Here is an 18299-nt window from a genome sequence, read left to right as displayed (position 1 = left end):
AGAAATTGTGTGAAATGCAAAATTTGTGTGCCACACAGGAAAAGGCAGTTTGGAGGGCAAAGGGATATGGCCAGGAGTCCTCAGGACTCTGGACAGATGGACAGGGTAAACCAGTGGCACCCAGAGCATACCTTCCAAGTTTGGCTGAAGCAGCACATGGGCTGACTCATCTAGGCAAGGAAGGGATGTGCAAGTTGGTAAGAGCATATTGGTGCGCCCCAGGATTTTCTTCCCATGCGGGAAAGAGAGCAATGTCATGCCTCACCTGCTTGAGGAAGAATATCGGAAAGGCAATACCAACAGAACCATCTCATATCCCACCTACAGGCGGTCCTTTTCAGGTAATACAGATTGATTTCATACAATTACCCCCTTGTCGAAATTTGAAGTATGTACTAGTTTGTATAGATGTGTTTTCAAATTGGGTCGAAGCATTTCCTGCGGCCACAAATACCGCAATGTTTACTGCTAAGAAAATTGTACAGGAATTTGTGTGTAGATATGGTATCCCTAGAATAATTGAAAGTGATAGGGGTACCCATTTTACAGGTGATGTCTTTCAAGGAATGTGTAAGTTGATGGGAATTGATAGTAAGCTGCACACTCCGTACCGCCCCCAGGCGAGTGCAAAGGTAGAAAGAGTGAACAGCACTATTAAAAATAAATTGAGCAAAGTTATGGCGGAAACAGGATTGACATGGCCAGAAGCTTTGCCCCTTGTATTATACAGCATCAGAACCACTCCCAGGTCCCCTCTTAATCTGTCCCCTTTTGAAATTCTGTTTGGTCGACAACCGCATGTCATGATTAACCCTCAGGATGATTTGAAGTGTAACAATGAAGTGACTGTAAAGTATTTGGTTAAGATGAGTAAACAGCTAAAGAATCAGAATGATAATTTGAAGTTAGTGATTCCTGATCTGCCAGATAGTAATTGTCATGACATTGAACCTGGGGATTATGTAATGATACGGAATTTTCTACGCTCAGGTTGCCTTATTGACAGATGGGAAGGACCATACCAAGTCTTATTGATTAGCACGACAGCATTGAAGGTTGCCGAGAGAGAGACTTGGGTTCATTCGTCCCATTGTAAGAAGGTTGCTGATCCAGAGAGGTCCCGTGATAAAGAACAGACGGTAGAGGAAGTTGTATCACTGGAGTGTCTGTTTCAGGAGGACTGAAACGGCACCTGAGCATTGAGAATAATAAGATCGGAGGCAGTTGTCGATTCCCTGTTCCCTTTTATTGTTTTTCTCCACTTCCCATCCCATCTCCCTCAATTGTTTCTTTCCCCCTTCTCATTCTTCTCCATTTCCTCCTATAAGATGGACTTGCCCCAAGAGACTGTGATCCGGATTTTCCTGTTGACCATGATGTTGACCAGAGCAGTCTGTTCCGGCGAGAGTACCATGGAGGTCGAGAGAGGTTCTGGAATGGGTTCTGATGACAGAGATGGAGGCGTAGATTTCCAAAAACAACATAATCACCGAGTAAAGGCGAGTATCAGAAAACGATCTGGTAGCATTGACAATAGAAGAAATTGTGAAGGATTGTTAGCTGAAGAGAACTGTATCTGTAGACTCTGTGAGAGTGTAGTTGAGGATGGGTGCATCAAGAAATGTCAGTCCAGTTTTAATATCCACATGGACCGGCATCCATTGAGTGACTATCATTCCTTAGTGGGTAAAGTGTTAAATCAGACAGATTGTTGGGTATGCTCTCAAGTACCTCAAGGCCATAGCAAATCAGGATTAGTACCATTCCCTTTAACTATAGGGGAGGTACTTGAGCTAAGTGGTGGGAGGCCGGTGGACAGGAGGTTTAATATCTCCAGTCCTCCTAGTTTGAAGCTCCACCAATATCATGTGGATAGATCCCTAGTATGTTTTAACATTTCCAATCCCCGAAAGCCGGGAAATTGGGAAGTGTCATGGAATAACCAAACCATGACCTTTTCATACAGAGCCGATAGAATGCCTACAGATACAGAACTTATACGCCACATAGCCGGTAGTGGAAAATATTTCCGATATAGGTATACCCTAGGAAGTAGGACCATGAGAGTTGGAGAGGTATCACCAGGATACTGTGCACATATCGTACAAACTGATACGTGTACTAAACAGATGGGAGAATTAGGGTTAGGAGATTTCATATGGAAAATGTGTAATATGGTAATGTCCTACTCCGTCCCATATGTTCTCCCCGATGATGCATATTTCATATGCGGGAGGAAGGCGTATAAGTGGCTTGCCCCAAACTCAGAAGGGTTATGTTATATTGGAAAAGTACTGCCTGAGGTAATGACCGTATCCCACACTAAAATGAAGGATATTCACCGCAGTGCCCAAGCTCCTTATACTCACACTCATTACGAACACATCGTTAAACGGCACCTAATAGAAAGAACAGAGCATCCGGCCTCTGACCTGATCAATGAATCCACCGGGATTCAATTCCTAATCGCGTTAGATATCACTCGTACCACCAGAGGAGTGATAAATTATAAATACATATCTGCGCTTGCAAATTTATTAGACAACATCACTGAAATGTATGATGACACATTCAGGTATACCGGAAGGGAGCTCCAAGCTTATAAAACACAGCTGGTTCAGCATAGGGTGATTCTCAATTATCTCACAGCTGTGACGGGCGGGTATTGTGTTACCCTAGCGACTCAGTATGGAATAAAGTGCTGCACATATATTACAAACAGCACCGAGGACCCGGTCGAGGTCATAGACAAAAAGATGGATGACATTTTGCAATTAAAATGGGAGTTCCGAAGGAAACACAATCTCACCCTTGCCGCTGTGGGTAATGAGCTGACCAGTTGGGTGTCATGGTTGAACCCACGAAATTGGTTCTCTGGTTTAGGAGAATGGACTCAAGGAATTATCATGGATGTAGGGAAATTTCTTTTGTGTACTCTGGGTGTCATCATATTGGTCGGTCTGATATTTAGATGCGTTCGGGTTTTAACAAAGTGTAAACGTAGCGCCCGAGTGATGAGTTTAAGAAGTGAAGATACTGTAATAACAACGACTGATTTGGTTTATGACCCAACGATAGAGACAATGTTGTGATGAAAATGTGATTCCACGGTCCGTTTCTTTCACCCGTTTCTCCTTTGTTTTCCTCCAAGGTACAAAGACATCCGCTTGGAAGAAGAATTTGACAACCTTTTACACAGACAACTGATGGACTATGCCATAGACCCCCCATATCCCTAGTACCTTTAATTTTACGCTAGCCCAACACTTTTTGTAAGTCTATGGACATTGAAAAAGCTTTTTGCACACCGTCTATAGCAAAAGCATCGGGTGACTACAGTCAACATGTACATCGAGACAAGACAAGACACAAGACAAGACCTCAATCGGCAAATGTATATTAAACTCACATAGTTTATCACTGCATTCACCATAATTGTTCTTTATCTTCATCTCTACAACCTTCAGATAATAACACACATAGTCGATAGGGAATATAGGCACAGATATCAGCACTCACATATTCCCCCATTCATGTATCATCAACTAAAATGTGCTCCCCCATTTTGTTGCAACCAAAAGCCGAAAAGAGCTCGGTAAAGTTTGACAGCCCATCCACAGACCCGTACCACGGGATAAGAAGGAATTCAAATGTATACTTCGCAATACCTCGAAGCTTGATTTAAAACACGTATGGCGCGATGATACATGACCCCCCAAACATGGATTCATACACACATGCTTCTGCTATCTCACTAGGTCATACCCTTTTCCTACCTTCTCCTCTCCTCCCCTACCCAATCATAGAAATGTATTATACATGACATATATTTTTCTCTTTTTGAACTGTTTTAGGAAGTGGCAGTTATTGGTGACTGCCAAAGGGTGGACTGTCAAAGTCAGAAAAATATCACGCTACACACTGCCATATATGCACCTCATGCGAGTGCCTGCTGCGTGTGCATGAGGCCTCCCGTGCGTGCGCATACTCTCAGGTGCGTGCACCCGCAGGCGCACGGTATGCGCATTTACGGTAGAGTTTGTGTGCGTCTAGCGGGCGACTCAATCGTAAAATATTTTAGTCATATAATGTATTTTGTAGATTATGGTCCCTTTGATAGAATCTGAAAGTTTAGTTAATGTAGTATGTTCAGAGACAAAGAGATCCCTCTTTGTATGATACGAAGGGTCAGACAGGGGTTACACAGTGGTGTTTAGTATCCATCGGAAGAGAATATAATTAGCAATATTCCGGTGTTGGTTTGAAGCGGATTAATCGCTCGTGCGTATAGTTATGGAGATAAGAAGTTTATGGACATTTACTATATTTGCACTTTATTACCCATGCGGCGGGAAACCCAGTTTCCCACCCACCTGAGCAGTTAGGAATAGTCACAGCCCACCTGTATGAACCAACCTATGACCTTTTGTTATAATGTGAAGACGAATTCCTGTGTCCAATGAACAATAAGAATGTAGGGACCATTGTATTGTATTGTGTGTAGTGTATAAAAGGACAAACCGATCTGGGCCAGCTCTCTACTCTCTTCAACGGTTCTCATTGCTGATAATCGGGAGCTGGATATCCAGAATAGGCGCTTGCGATTGTTTCCCCTGGTGCGTAAGTTCTCTGCAACCATATTATCTCTTATTTAATGTTATAAGCCATTCTCTCTCTCCTTCCCCCCTTTAAATGTAATTGTATCTTTATTGTATTTTATGTGTAGTGATTCGGTTAGGTATTTTATGTTATCTTGGTAGTGTATAACTTGTATTGTATTATTCTTTTGCAATTGAACGTTCATTCATTTCCTTAAAAGGCGTTAGACCCTTAGACCGGTATTTGAGTGTTTATTATATTGCTAAGGGGTTCTCAGAGCGTCACATACGCTCATACAGCTTTTAAACTAACAAGGTTACACTGTGTTGCATTTACACCTTATCACTGCACAAGGGTTTACAGTATAAGTACATTGTATATGGTATAGTTATAAAGGTTTAACTCTGTGAGCGTCAGCGCCGCTTGTGATCTCCTCGTGGTCTCGAGCGTCCGCTACGCTGATAGCGTATTATTACGTTAGTCGGCAGCCTATAGCGTGCTTGCCTTTACGCTCTAAGCAGTGAGCGAACGTGCCGCTCATGCGTCTCGTCCACGGCTAAGCGTTCGTTACGCTACGTGCGTACTCTTACAGTATTTCCATACGCCAATTGCGTACTGTGTTCTTTAACCTTTTAGAGTGTTTTATACAAGGTATAGAATAGGCATTGTCAGTGGCAACTCAGCGTTTTGCCAGCGTTTGCTAAAAAACGCAGGCGTGTCAGGGAAAAACGCGGGAGTGTCTGGAGAAACGGGGGAGTGGCTGACCGAACGCAGGGCGTGTTTGTGACGTCAAACCAGGAATTAAACGGACTGAGCTGATCGCAATCTGTGAGTAGGTCCGGAGCTACTCAGAAACTGCTGAGAATTATTTATTAGCCGTTTTGATAATTTTTCGTTCGCTAATCTGCTATGATACACTCCCAGAGGGCGGCGGCCTAGCGTGTGCAATGCTACTAAAAGCAGCTAGCAACCCAACCTTTGATTTCTGCTTTAGACATAAGTGCATAAATACGGTATATACAGTGGCACATATACATACCTCCCAACATTTTAAAATCTTGACTCCTGCGCATGTGACCATCACTGAGAGGGCATGCCCATCACTCTGTGAGCTGCTGGTGTGCCCCCAGTCCCTCTGTCTCCATTGAATAGATGCTGTGTGCATGTGCACAGCATCTATTCATCGCTGTTCTGCAGCGAGTGACAGGAGCCTCCAAACTGTCCCCCTACTGCGGGATATTGCAGCATGCGGGTGGGACAATGGGACAGTCCTGCGAAAATCGGGACAGTATGCATATTTACATACTTTTTACACACATGCATACATATATATAGTTGCACACCTATATACAGACATACAGTTGGAGCCATGCTAATCGTGGCTCCGTCTGTGCCTAGTTGCTCCCGGCGAGGCGGACTGCCGGGAGCGAACTGGGTGCGTGTGTGTCGTAGATGCGCACACGCCCCATTCAAAGTGAATGGGAGTGACTGTGTACACTCGGCAGCGGGCTGAGGTGCAGGCACGCCACTCACCACCTCCTGCGATGTCAAGGCTACAGGGTGATGCATTGGCACTGAACGGCTTTTGTTCTTCACAGGCTGGACTGCTGGGCATGTCTCTGGCTTCACTGTGTGGGGTAATTAATTTTTTTATGTAATATGGACACTAATATATATTTCTATTATTATCGGGATATTATTATATATTTCTATTGTAATATGGACACTACTATATATGTCTGTTATTAAGGGGCATTACTATGTATTTCTATTGTAATGTGGACACTACCATATATGTCTATTATTATGGGGCATTACTATATATTTCTATTGTATTGTGGACACTACTATATATTTCTGTTATTATGGGGGAATTACTATATATTTCTTTTGTAATGTGGACACTACCATATATGTCTATTATTATGGGGCATTACTATGTATTTCTATTGTAATGTGGACACTACTATATATGTCTATTATTATGGGGCATTACTATATATTTCTTTTGTAATGTGGTACACTACTATATATGTCTATTATTATGGGGCATTACTATATATTTATATTGTAATGTGGGACACTGCTATATATGTCTATTATACCGGGGGCACTACTACAGTATATATTCCTGTTATAATGGGGACATTACTATGTATTATTATTAAATTGGGGGCATTACAATATATTTCTATTATACTGGGGTTATTACTACATATTTCTATTAAACTGGAGACAGTACTAGTGCAAAGAACACCCCTAGTGTAATATAGCCACTCCCCCTAGTGTCATATGGTCATGCCCCCTCATGCCCATTTTCCGACACACTCAAAAACAGGATGTGCATATAAAAAATTGCTCACACTATTACCATCGACTTTAGTAAACATCTAAGTGTGGTTTTTATGCAAATAGTTGAAGGGATGTATTGGGGAATTAAGGACGGTAATGTGAAGCTTTTTCTAGGGTGCCTAGAAACCTCACACCAGCCCTGGTTAACCCCATAGTGGCTCTGGCTACCACTTCTCCGGACTTTCCTTGGAGCTTAGTAGATTTTATGAGTCTCCTGGGCATTACAGGGAAGGATGCAAAAGCCTTCGACACAGTGCCACACATGAGACTGATTTTCAAATTAGGAGAGCTTGGTTTAGGAAACAATATATGTTCTTGGGTAAGTAACTGGCTGGATAACCGGGAATAGCGAGTGGTGGTTAATGGGATGTTGTCCGACTGGGCCCCAGTACTCACAGGAATACCGCAAGGGTCCGTACTCAGGCCACTACTGTTTAAGATATTTATTAATGATCTACAGTAGGAGAAGCTCTGGAAAGCACAGTGTCAATTTTTGCAGATGATATTCAGCAGTGTAGAATAATTAATTCAGACAAGGATGTTGAGTCTCTACAGAATGACCAGTTTAAATTGGAAGTTTGGGCAGATAATTGAAGAATGAGGTTCAGTATAGAAAAATGTAAAGTTATGCATTTTGGGACGAAAAACAATCATGCAACCTATAAACTAAATGGGAAAAATGTAGGGGAAACGGTAGTTGAAAAAAATGTTGGGGGTGCTTATTGATAATAGACTTAGTAGCAGTACACAATTTCATAGTGCAACATCAAAAGCAAATAAGGTGTTAGCATGCATAAAATGGGGAATTGAGTCAAGGGATGAGAGTATAATCCTGCCACTGTACAAATCATTGGTACAGCCGTATCTTGTATATTGTGTTCAGTTCTGGGCACCGCTCCACAAAAAAAGACAACTGATTAAGGGGTTACATGCACTGGATTATGAGGAAAGGTTTACTAGGTTAGATATGTTCACACAAGAAAAGAGGCGGCTGAGAGGGGACATTATTAATATTTACAAATATATAAAGGGACAATACAAGGATCTATCAGGAGATTTGGTCATTGAAAAATCTCTACACAGGGCACATGGACACCATCTGAGGTTAGAGGAGAAAAAAAATGTCATACCCAACAAAGGAAAGGGTTCTTCACAGTAAGGGCAGTAAGGATTTGGAATTTACTACCTGAGAAGCTAGTAATGGTGGACTCAGTCAACATGTTTAAAGATGGATTAGATAAATTCCTAGATGAAAGAAATACACAAGGACATAGCATTTAAATTGAGTGCATTTTAGGAAATGCATGATTTATAGTGTTAGACTTATTAATTTAACTTCATCTAGGTCAGTATAGTTAAAATAGTATTAAATACAGATTAGTGTAAGAATATAATTTAAAAAAAAAGGTTGAACTACTGTAGATGGACATTTTGTCTTTTTTCAACCTCAATAACTGTGTAACTATGTTACTATGAAGCAAGTATTAATATAGTAGATAAACAGTTCCTTAATTTCAGTGTAACAATGAAAAGATTAAGGAATAGACAAGTTTCAGATATGTATAGTGTGGTAATATCACATTTGTGAAGGGATAAAATTTTCTATGCTAGAGCATTGTTTATTGCAGTGTAACTTTGTTGCTTCAGATTTAGGGGGTAATTCAATTAGCCATGGAAAATTACCATTTCTAATTGATCCCCGGGGGTGAATTCAATTGATGCCAATAGTTGCCATTATCAGGGATTTTGTTTCACCTGTCTGGAGGCAGAAGAAACAAAATCCGCAATAAGTGATGTATTTTCTCAGCTTTGATTTCAAAAACACATGGATTCGGGAACTTACACACAGCATCTATTCACCAGGAGAGAGGGACAGGGAGCATTCCAGCAGCTCACGGAGCACTCAGCATGCCCCCAACAGCTGTAAAAATGGAGGTATGGCCTGCGACTTATTGATTTATAGAATCATATTTATGAATATTAATATTTAATATATCATATATGGTATTTAATATATGGATATATTTCAATTAATATGCATTTATCATATATATCTGCAAATATATTATGTCAGGCTTACAAACTAATTGGCTGATACATATATGCAGTCCTTATACATATGACTTATGAAGTTATTAAGTTAAGATTCCTTAAAGAGAGTTCAAGCTTGAATATTACCGCTCTTTTTATATGATTCTTTATTTACAGGCAGATCAAATCGTACAGAATAAGATATACACAGTAGTGATATATATACTAATTATAATTATATATGCTATGCTATGTTTCCTTCGTTACATAACATAAAACAACATGACATAAGTTTCACAAACAGTTTCAATTATTATCATATTTATACTTGCAAGTTAAAGATTGCCATCCCAAGAATCATTCCTTCTGCATGTTCTCCATGACTTCTCCTCCTGACTGACTTCCTTCCTTCTCCTTCTTCTTCTCCCTCTCCCTCTTCCTTCTAACTCCTAACTACAAGTCTGGTCCTTTTATCTCATATTTTACCAATTCAAACTATCATATTCTCATAGTTTCCAATGGAATAGGTAATTATAGGTTTGTCAGATTCCAAGGTGTAATAAAACAAACATTGAACTGGGCTGTCGTGTCCTGTTCACGGAGGCATGGTGTCATAAAAGTGTGGTGTCCACACTGCCTTAAGCAAGTATAGTATTGTAAAATCTGGAATGTCTTTTCATCCAAAGTTCTGTTGTATTGACAAGTTTTCCTGGGGTCGGTTACACAATGTTTTATCAATGGATGTGATCTCTTTTCATAGTAGTTAATTTATACTCCCTAGCTTTTAACCTTCACTGGACAATAGACAAACCAGTAGATTCTGATCTACTGTAAGCACACCTGTGAATTCCAATGACCAACAGAGCTCTGTCACATACCTATTATCATTTATGGCCTAATACCTTTTCTCTACAATGACTCTTGATCTTACTGTAACCTCTCTGGCCTTATTTATGACTAGAGCAGAATAAACCTGTTCCCTACACTATTTTTTACCATCTTGCTGTAAAACACAAATATACAGTATATCTATATAAACACATACACAAACCTAATCTCTTAAATCAGCTAAACATTACCTCATACATTCAAACTTATTTCATATCTATTCCTTACTATATATATCCAGTATACTGTCCACTATGGTAACATCGCCTATTTATAATGAATTATATTTTGATTCAGACAATATCCATTGCCCTAATATTATACTAAGTGCAGACAATTACCTATAAGGCAACAGACTGCACTTCATGCGGGGCTACATCCTCAACCTGCAAGGCACATGCCTGTGTACCTCCTCACAATTTTAGAATTCCTCTCGTTCGTAGCCATTCGATCCCTTAAAATTAAGCATTCATGAGGTATTGTAACATTAATCAGGTCCTCCCAGAAAGAAAGGGGGGGGGGGGAAGGCGGGCAGACTATGTGGAGCCATCCAAGATCCAGCAATATTATCTCAACCCAAAACTAGGAAGTACAGCTTACCCACAGTGGAGAGCAGGGGTTAACTGCAGCCTCTCCCAGAATGTTTGTTGACGCTATCCAAACTCTACGAGTCTGTTGTAAGTTGTAACCAGTGGGGACAATGAGAGAGTGAGTATTTTGCCAACAGAAATTGTAGCTGGATAAATGCCAAGCCAGCCTGCACAAGTAAAGCTAGGGGTGCATTCCCCTGTTCCATAAGAGGTTGACATAGAGAGAGTAGGAAGAAGGGGGAAACAACAGATTTGTCCTAATCGATCCAGAGCCAAAATAGTCCACCGTTACCAATATAGAGGGCAACGATTGCGCAGTGTGTGTTAAAAACAGTACGTCATCTGCATACAGAGCAACATTCTGCTAACAAGCAGAGTCCATCAAGCTGCAGATCACTGGGGAGGTGCTCATTTCTGCTGCTATTTGGCAATGGCAAATAGCAGCAGCACATGAGTAGAGTAACTGCATCCATACCAAGAAACCGGTACCCACTGCAAATCTAGAAAGTACCTCCCATAGTAACAGCCACTCTACAGAATCAAACACCATGGCTGCATCCAGAGCCACATTCCTCAGTAGTACCTGCAAATAAGTGTAAAGATGCTGGAGATTGATAGCAGTTGACCCTCCAGCATAAGACCCATTTGATTGGGATAAATAAATTCATGTATATCCTTACTCAGCAATAGAGCCTTTTAATCAAATTTTTTTGACATTGATGGATAATAAAGAAATGGGGTGATAAGAGTCCGGATTAGCCAAATCTTTACCTGGTTTAGAGATTACCACAATGAGGGCCTCAGTCATTAAGGAATTGATGGAGCTCAACTCCAATAGGGCCATAAAAATCTACAACAATTTGGGGACAAAGAAACCCAGGTGAGCCTCAACAGAGGGCACATCAACCCCATGGCGCCTTATGCATTGGTAAAGATTTAATAGCATCCTCAATGTCTTCTGGAGATAAGCGATATTCTGGTCCAAATTTGAGATGACTTCAAGGAGCTGTTCCATGGTGATTGAATAACGTTCAGCCACAGTAGCGCAGGACTGCATAGAATCTGAGATGACAAACCCTCCACCACATCAGGGGCAGAATCTTCAAGAGAGGTAAAGTAGAAACACTTCTTCACCCTGACAGCCACAAAGGCCTGCGATCTCCAACATAAGAATGAAGGTGAGTATTAAAATAAGAGGAGTGGGTGTCCGATGTGAAGGTCAGCAGGAATATGAATGGTAAGATGATAATAGCACAGAATACACTTGATGGAGTGCACTAAGTCTAAAGGCCCCCATACATCTGGAAGCTTTTATCCCTATTCAACAGCATCGGCAATCTGCCAATCAGCGGCCATCGATGATCGTCAATCTGTTGGGGAATAGGAGATATTAACCATGTAAAAAATCCTGGCCAATTTCAGTCGGGGTCGGGGAATAGGAATTTTAAATGTTTAATTTTCCCGGCCGTCGAGGATTGGGATATTGCCACAATTTGTAATGTAAGGGGGCCTTTACGCCATGCTTGCACAAGCCATGCCCCCACATACCTCCTAGTATTTGTATTTAATGTATCCTTCTCTGCTGTTAATGTGCATTCTAAGTATTCTAAATAAATGGGTCAGTAGGAAAGCCAGGCATGACTAATGCACATTCTCAATGTCCTGACCAATGAATTAGGAAGGGGGCAGGGTCAGGGGGTGGGGCACTGAGGGGGTATGGAGCAGTAGGAAATGCCTCACAAACTTTAAAAGTGAAGAGAAATAAATTACCAACCAATCAGCTTCTAACTGTAATTGTTCACACACAACCTGTAAAGCGTAATGGTTGGTAGTTCATCTCTCTCCAGTGTTTAAAAAAAAGGCCCTTTTGTCAAATATTGGGAGGTCAGTTAGTTACCAGACTTTGTAAATGTGCTAACTACTGAATTTTTATCCTCATTTTTAGAGAATCGTGGACAATTTATATTCTTTGTATGTATGTTTATCACGGTTATTTGTACTTTAGCAATGTGGGTATTTACTGTATTTTACAACATTTAGTAAGTCCAGAGTCCATGTTTTACTAAATAAGTGTTGTATTATGTCTTGGTGTTTTATAACACTACATTTTGAGGCAGATACAGTAAGATAACAATATATCTGATTAAAGCAAGCTTTGTGAGAGGGAGAACTGAAGAATTCCCTAAGAGTGAGCCCTTGAATGAAATCTTAGTGGTGGTGGCTAAAGTAATATTAATTGTGCCATAGGAAAATGAGAGGTTTTAATCATTTTTAAAAAGACTGGGTGGTTAGTTTTGATTAAACCTTTACAGACCAGTGATCATGTGCGGAATCTTGGCGTTGTCCTGGATGGTGGCTTGACACTTAAACATCAGATATCAGCCACAATCAATTCCTCATTCTTTCATCTGAGGAACATAGCCAGAATCAAGCACTTAATTCCCTCAGATGATCTGCCAAAAGTCATACATGCATTTGTATCATCTCGATTAGACTACTGTAATGCCCTCTACCTTGGTCTACCAGCAAAAGAATTGCAACGCTTACAGCTGGTGCAAAACACAGCTGCCAGGCTATTAACCAACCAGCCCCGTTCTAGCCACATAACACCCATCCTCTACTCCCTTCACTGGCTGCCTTTAAGATGGCGAATCATCTTCAAGATTGGCTTACTGAGTTTCAAAGCATTACATGACCAAGGCCCAAGGCATCTGAAGCAGCTTCTGACCCATACTGCCCCACTCGATTACTGCGATCTGTAGATGAAGGACTATTAGCAGTACCTAGAATCTACCGTAATTCATCTGGGGGTCGAGCTTTTAGTCATGCAGCTCCGACTCTATGGAACTCACTTCCCCGCACAGTGCGAGAGGCCCCAACTATAGAATCCTTCAAAAGTAGACTCAAGACTTTCCTGTTTACTCAAGCATTTCCATAATGTCCCTTTTAGTATCTTCATGCTTCTGTATTTTATGAAAATGTACTTCATTATTTTCTGTACTATATTATGCTACGTATCTATTAAGCGCCTTGAGTCCTATTGGAGAAAGAGCGCTATATAAATAAAATTATTATTATTATTATTATTATTATTATTATTATTATTATCATAGTGTCACGTGGCTATAGCTGACTCTCGTTGCCATTGCAGACTAAATAATAAAACCAAGAAAAAAAAAGTTGATTACCTGTCACGGAACATGATTCAGAGGTGCATGCAAATATTGATGTTGGATGCAGTGCAGCAATTTTTTGCCACATCAAAGTCGCACTGCGAATGTGCAGTGATTAAATAGTGATAGCATAATTATTCACAAAATGAGTAACAAGTAGCAAGTGTCAATACAACGCAGGTATGTTAGGACCATTTTATGGGCATTCCCTAGTCAGTCACTGTGAATTTATTTGCAGGTGAAGAAGCCCTGCCATCTTAGGAGAGAAACTCTGTCTGAGACAGCATAGTGTTCCTGAGAGGTCTGATAGTCCATCCGATGTGTGCTCGATGTTCCAGATGTTTCAGCTATTGTAAATGACTATCAGATGGGAGGCGTTTGCAGTGGGCGTCTCTGTGCGCAAGATGGTCATTAGCATATTTTTACAAGAACAGTGAGAATGAAATCTCAGCTGCACATGAACTGCGTGCACCACTGAATCAGACCCGCACTGATTTCTGTATTTTTAAAAGAAAATCTTGTGCAATATATTTTGTAGCCTCCAGGAGGTACTGTTGATTTTGTGTTTTTGAAAACATTTTGTTGGTATTTTAAAATCTGCAGTTTATAAAATGGTATTAACTTCCTTTGGCAAGATGTAAAAAAAAAAAATTGAATAGTGATTTTTTTTTAATTGATAAAAGTAATCTATCACACATTACATTTTATGGAATACAACATTTCAATTACAATTTTCCATCTTTTTAGCTTTTTTTTTTTTCTTATAAAAAGATGTCTCAGGAATAAAGGCCTATGATAAAGCTGAATGATTCCAGCAATACGCATAAGGCTATTTACCCTCAGTGACACACAAACTCTCCAGGACCTCACAAACAATAGGGGGTACTGCCCTCTTTTATTTCTATTCAATGGGCTCCCAAATACTGACATTTCCATCTTATTCAAACCAGCTGTTTCTCATCATTACTCCTTTGTTACAGCTCACACGACCAGCATTGAGGTTTATTGAGGATAGTAGGTACAGCCGTACTCACTGTGGTTACACTGGCTAAGGCAAGAAGCAGACCGGGGTTGTGGCAGATCACCCGTAGCGGTGCAGGGTCTCTGGAAGAGCTGTAAAAAGTAAGTAATGCAGGATCTTTCTGGAGTTAAGGGGGAGACATTCATCTCCAGCTATGCCGCTCTAATCAGTAACAAGATAGTGCTGTGCATCAGGGGTGTATCTAGGGGTCTGAGCACCTCTGGCAAAGTAAGAAACTGGCGCACCCCACCTTCCTCACCCAGAGATACATAGGGGATAGTTAGTTACAGATAGGCTGAGGTCAGGGACACTGAGGGAGAATCACAGGGAGGGTGCGGGTACAGTGGCAAACGCAGGATTTCTAGAGGGGAGTTTCCAAATGCAGTACACAATCTCCCACTCTGCAGAACATTGGAGCAATTGTGGGAGTCTGGGGGAGTGTGTTATGATACCAGTACGTCTGACCAGAGGTGATCTTATGACGGAGGTCAGAGTACTGGAATGGAATGCTGGTTACGGGAGCAGGATAGCCTAGTAACCCCTGGCGCCCTAACTCCGTTGTCTCGCCCGTGTTATCAGAAATCCCCTGCGAGACTATGGTTGCTTGAGCCCATGGCAGCCGCGTTTGAAGGGCGGATTATGTCTGCCCAACTCCGATGCCCCCTCAGGTCTTAATGGGAGACAAAGGGAAATCCGAGACAGGGTGATAACAAGGGGCCCTCTGACTAAGCAACCAGGCCAGGGGCTACAAGCTAACTAACTTAAACCAGAAGTATGTGCGGACAAACCGCCAGGGAAAAGGACAACCAAAAATCCACGAATCCGTTACTCCTATCCAGCACCGCTGGATACCAGAGTGGATTTGTGGGAGCGGAATCCTCCGCAAAAGCTCCGAAACACAATATAACCAAATAATAAATAGTAAGCGGTCAAGCCGCAACACACGGCTACGCCGCGACTCACGAACACCACAGGATGTTAAAGGTGCTCGGTCAGGACTCCAGGAAAAGATGACAACTTCCGAGTATTGGACCACTGAGGACAAGAACGACCGGATAGACAGGACTGGAAAACTCTCTGCAACAGACACAGCAAACAGGAAGCTATTACCGGCGTCTGTGAGAAGTCCAGAGAGTGCTTTTAACTGGGAGCTCTCCAATCAGGAGCCAGACAGGGTAATTAACAATCATGCCGTGCAGCTGCATGCTGCACGGCCAGGATACCAATGAGGTGATTAATCTAGACCCAGCAACGGGGAACGCGGTCCGACAGTGGCGTCCCCGTTGCTAGGGTCTGAGCGGCTCCGTGCGCCCGGCGTCTAACGTTGCTAGGGAGCCGGCGGCTGTCCGCATGCGGCGTCCCTAGTTGCTAGGCGCCGGGCCGCACTGACGGGCGGACCCTCGGCGCCTAACAGTACCCCCCCCTTGAGGAGGGGTCAAGGAACCCCTAAGGCCAGGTTTCTGAGGAAATTCTCGAAAAAATGCCTTTTTGAGCCTCGGGGCATGGAGATCCTCATCCAGGACCCAAGACCTTTCTTCTGGACCATAACCTCTCCAATGTACCAAAAAATAAAGCCGACCCCGGGACAACTTGGAATCGAGAACCTTCTCCACCAAGAACTCCTGCTGACCCTGTACATCTATTGGTGATTTCCCCTGAGAGATCATCCGAGGAAATCTACTGGAAGAAACGTATGGTTTCAACAAGGAGCAATGGAAAGTATTTCCGATCCGGAGAGTTCTTGGTAAACGTAACCGGAAAGCAACTGGATTGATTTTTTTTATAATAAGAAATGGTCCAATAAATTTAGGGCCCAATCTGGCTGAGGTTTGTCGAAGTCTAATGTTGCGAGTCGACAACCACACCCTATCTCCAACTTTAAAAGTGCACGGCCGCCGGAGCCTGTCAGAAATTTTTTTCTCCCGAAATGCCGCTTTTCTGAGAGCAAGGTGCACTTTTCTCCAAATGAGTCTGAGATGAGCGGTCAAGGTCAGTGAGGAGACAGAGGAATGTTGAAAAAAGGAATTAGCTCTGGGGTGAAAACCAAAAACTGTAAAAAATGGAGACACATTGGTGGAGGAATGACAGGCATTGTTGTAAGCAAACTCCGCCAACGGAAGAAACTCGGACCAGTCATTTTGGAGTTTGGCCGAGTACAAACGCAAATATTGTTTTAATGATTGATTAACTCGCTCAGTCTGCCCGTTGGATTGGGGATGGTAGCCAGACGTTAAAGACAATTTCATCTTTAAAGAGGCACAAAAAGACTTCCAAAATTGTGCAATGAATTGTGGACCCCGATCAGAAACAATATCAGTGGGTAACCCATGGAGTCTGAAAACATGGCGGAGGAACAAAACTGCCAATCCCTGGGCAGATGGCAATCGGGGAAGAGCAATGAAATGGGCCATCTTGCTAAAACGGTCAACTACCACCCATATGACTCGGCATCCGGCTGACAGAGGGAGGTCCACCACAAAATCCATGGAAATATGAGACCATGGCCTGAGAGGAACATTCAAGGGCATAAGTTGACCGATAGGCAAGGAACGGGGAACTTTATGCTGTGCACAGACCTGACACGAAAAAACAAACTCCTTAATGTCTTTGGAAAGACCAGGCCACCATACTGAGCGGGAGACTAATTCCAAAGTCTTAGCGATCCCCGGATGCCCGGCAACTTTGCTATCATGAAACTCCGTCAAAACAGTTGCTCTCAAAAACTCAGGGACATAAAGACGACCAGCAGGAGTATTTCCAGGAGCTTGATGTTGAAGCTGCTTTAACTGGGTAAATAAATCTTGTGTGAGGCCTGCCCGAATGACTGAAGACGGAAGTATGGGAGTAACAGGACTGTTATCATGAACTGGAAGAAAACTGCGTGACAGGGCATCCGCCTTGGCATTCTTGGAACCTGGCCTGAAGGTGATAATAAACTTGAAACGAGTAAAAAATGAAGCCCAACGAGCTTGCCGGGCATTCAGCCGTCTAGCTGATTCAATGTACTGAAGATTTTTGTGATCAGTCAAAACTGAAATGGTATGTGTTGCTCCCTCAAGCCAATGCCTCCACTCCTCGAAAGCCCATTTAATAGCCAGTAATTCCCGGTTACCAACATCGTAGTTGGATTCAGCAGATGAGAATTTCCTGGACATAAAGGCACAAGGATGTAATTCTAGAGAATCCGGATCCTTCTGAGATAGGATAGCCCCTACTCCAACCTCCGAGGCATCAACCTCAACAATGAAAGGCAATTCTGGGTTGGGATGTCTGAGGACCGGGGCTGAGACAAAGGCTTGTTTCAAGGCCTGAAAAGATAACTCAGCTTCACGTGACCAGTTGGTTGGATCCGCTCCCTTCTTAGTCAGTGCCACAATGGGAGCAACTAGGTCGGAGAAAGAGTGAATAAATCTTCTATAATAATTCGCAAACCCTAAAAAGCGCTGAATTGCTTTTAAGTTGGTGGGTTGCGCCCAACTAAGGATGGCTTGGAGCTTCTTCGGTTCCATACAGAATCCCCGAGGGGAAATAATGTACCCTAAAAAGGATACCTCCGTGACATGAAATTCACACTTCTCCAGCTTGGCATATAGGTGATTTTCACGTAATTTTTTTAGAACCTGACGCACCTGGGTAACGTGTTGT

The sequence above is a fragment of the Pseudophryne corroboree genome, chromosome 1, assembly GCF_028390025.1.
Source record: "Pseudophryne corroboree isolate aPseCor3 chromosome 1, aPseCor3.hap2, whole genome shotgun sequence".
Taxonomy (NCBI): Eukaryota; Metazoa; Chordata; class Amphibia; order Anura; family Myobatrachidae; genus Pseudophryne; species Pseudophryne corroboree.
This window is presented reverse-complemented; position numbering follows the sequence as displayed.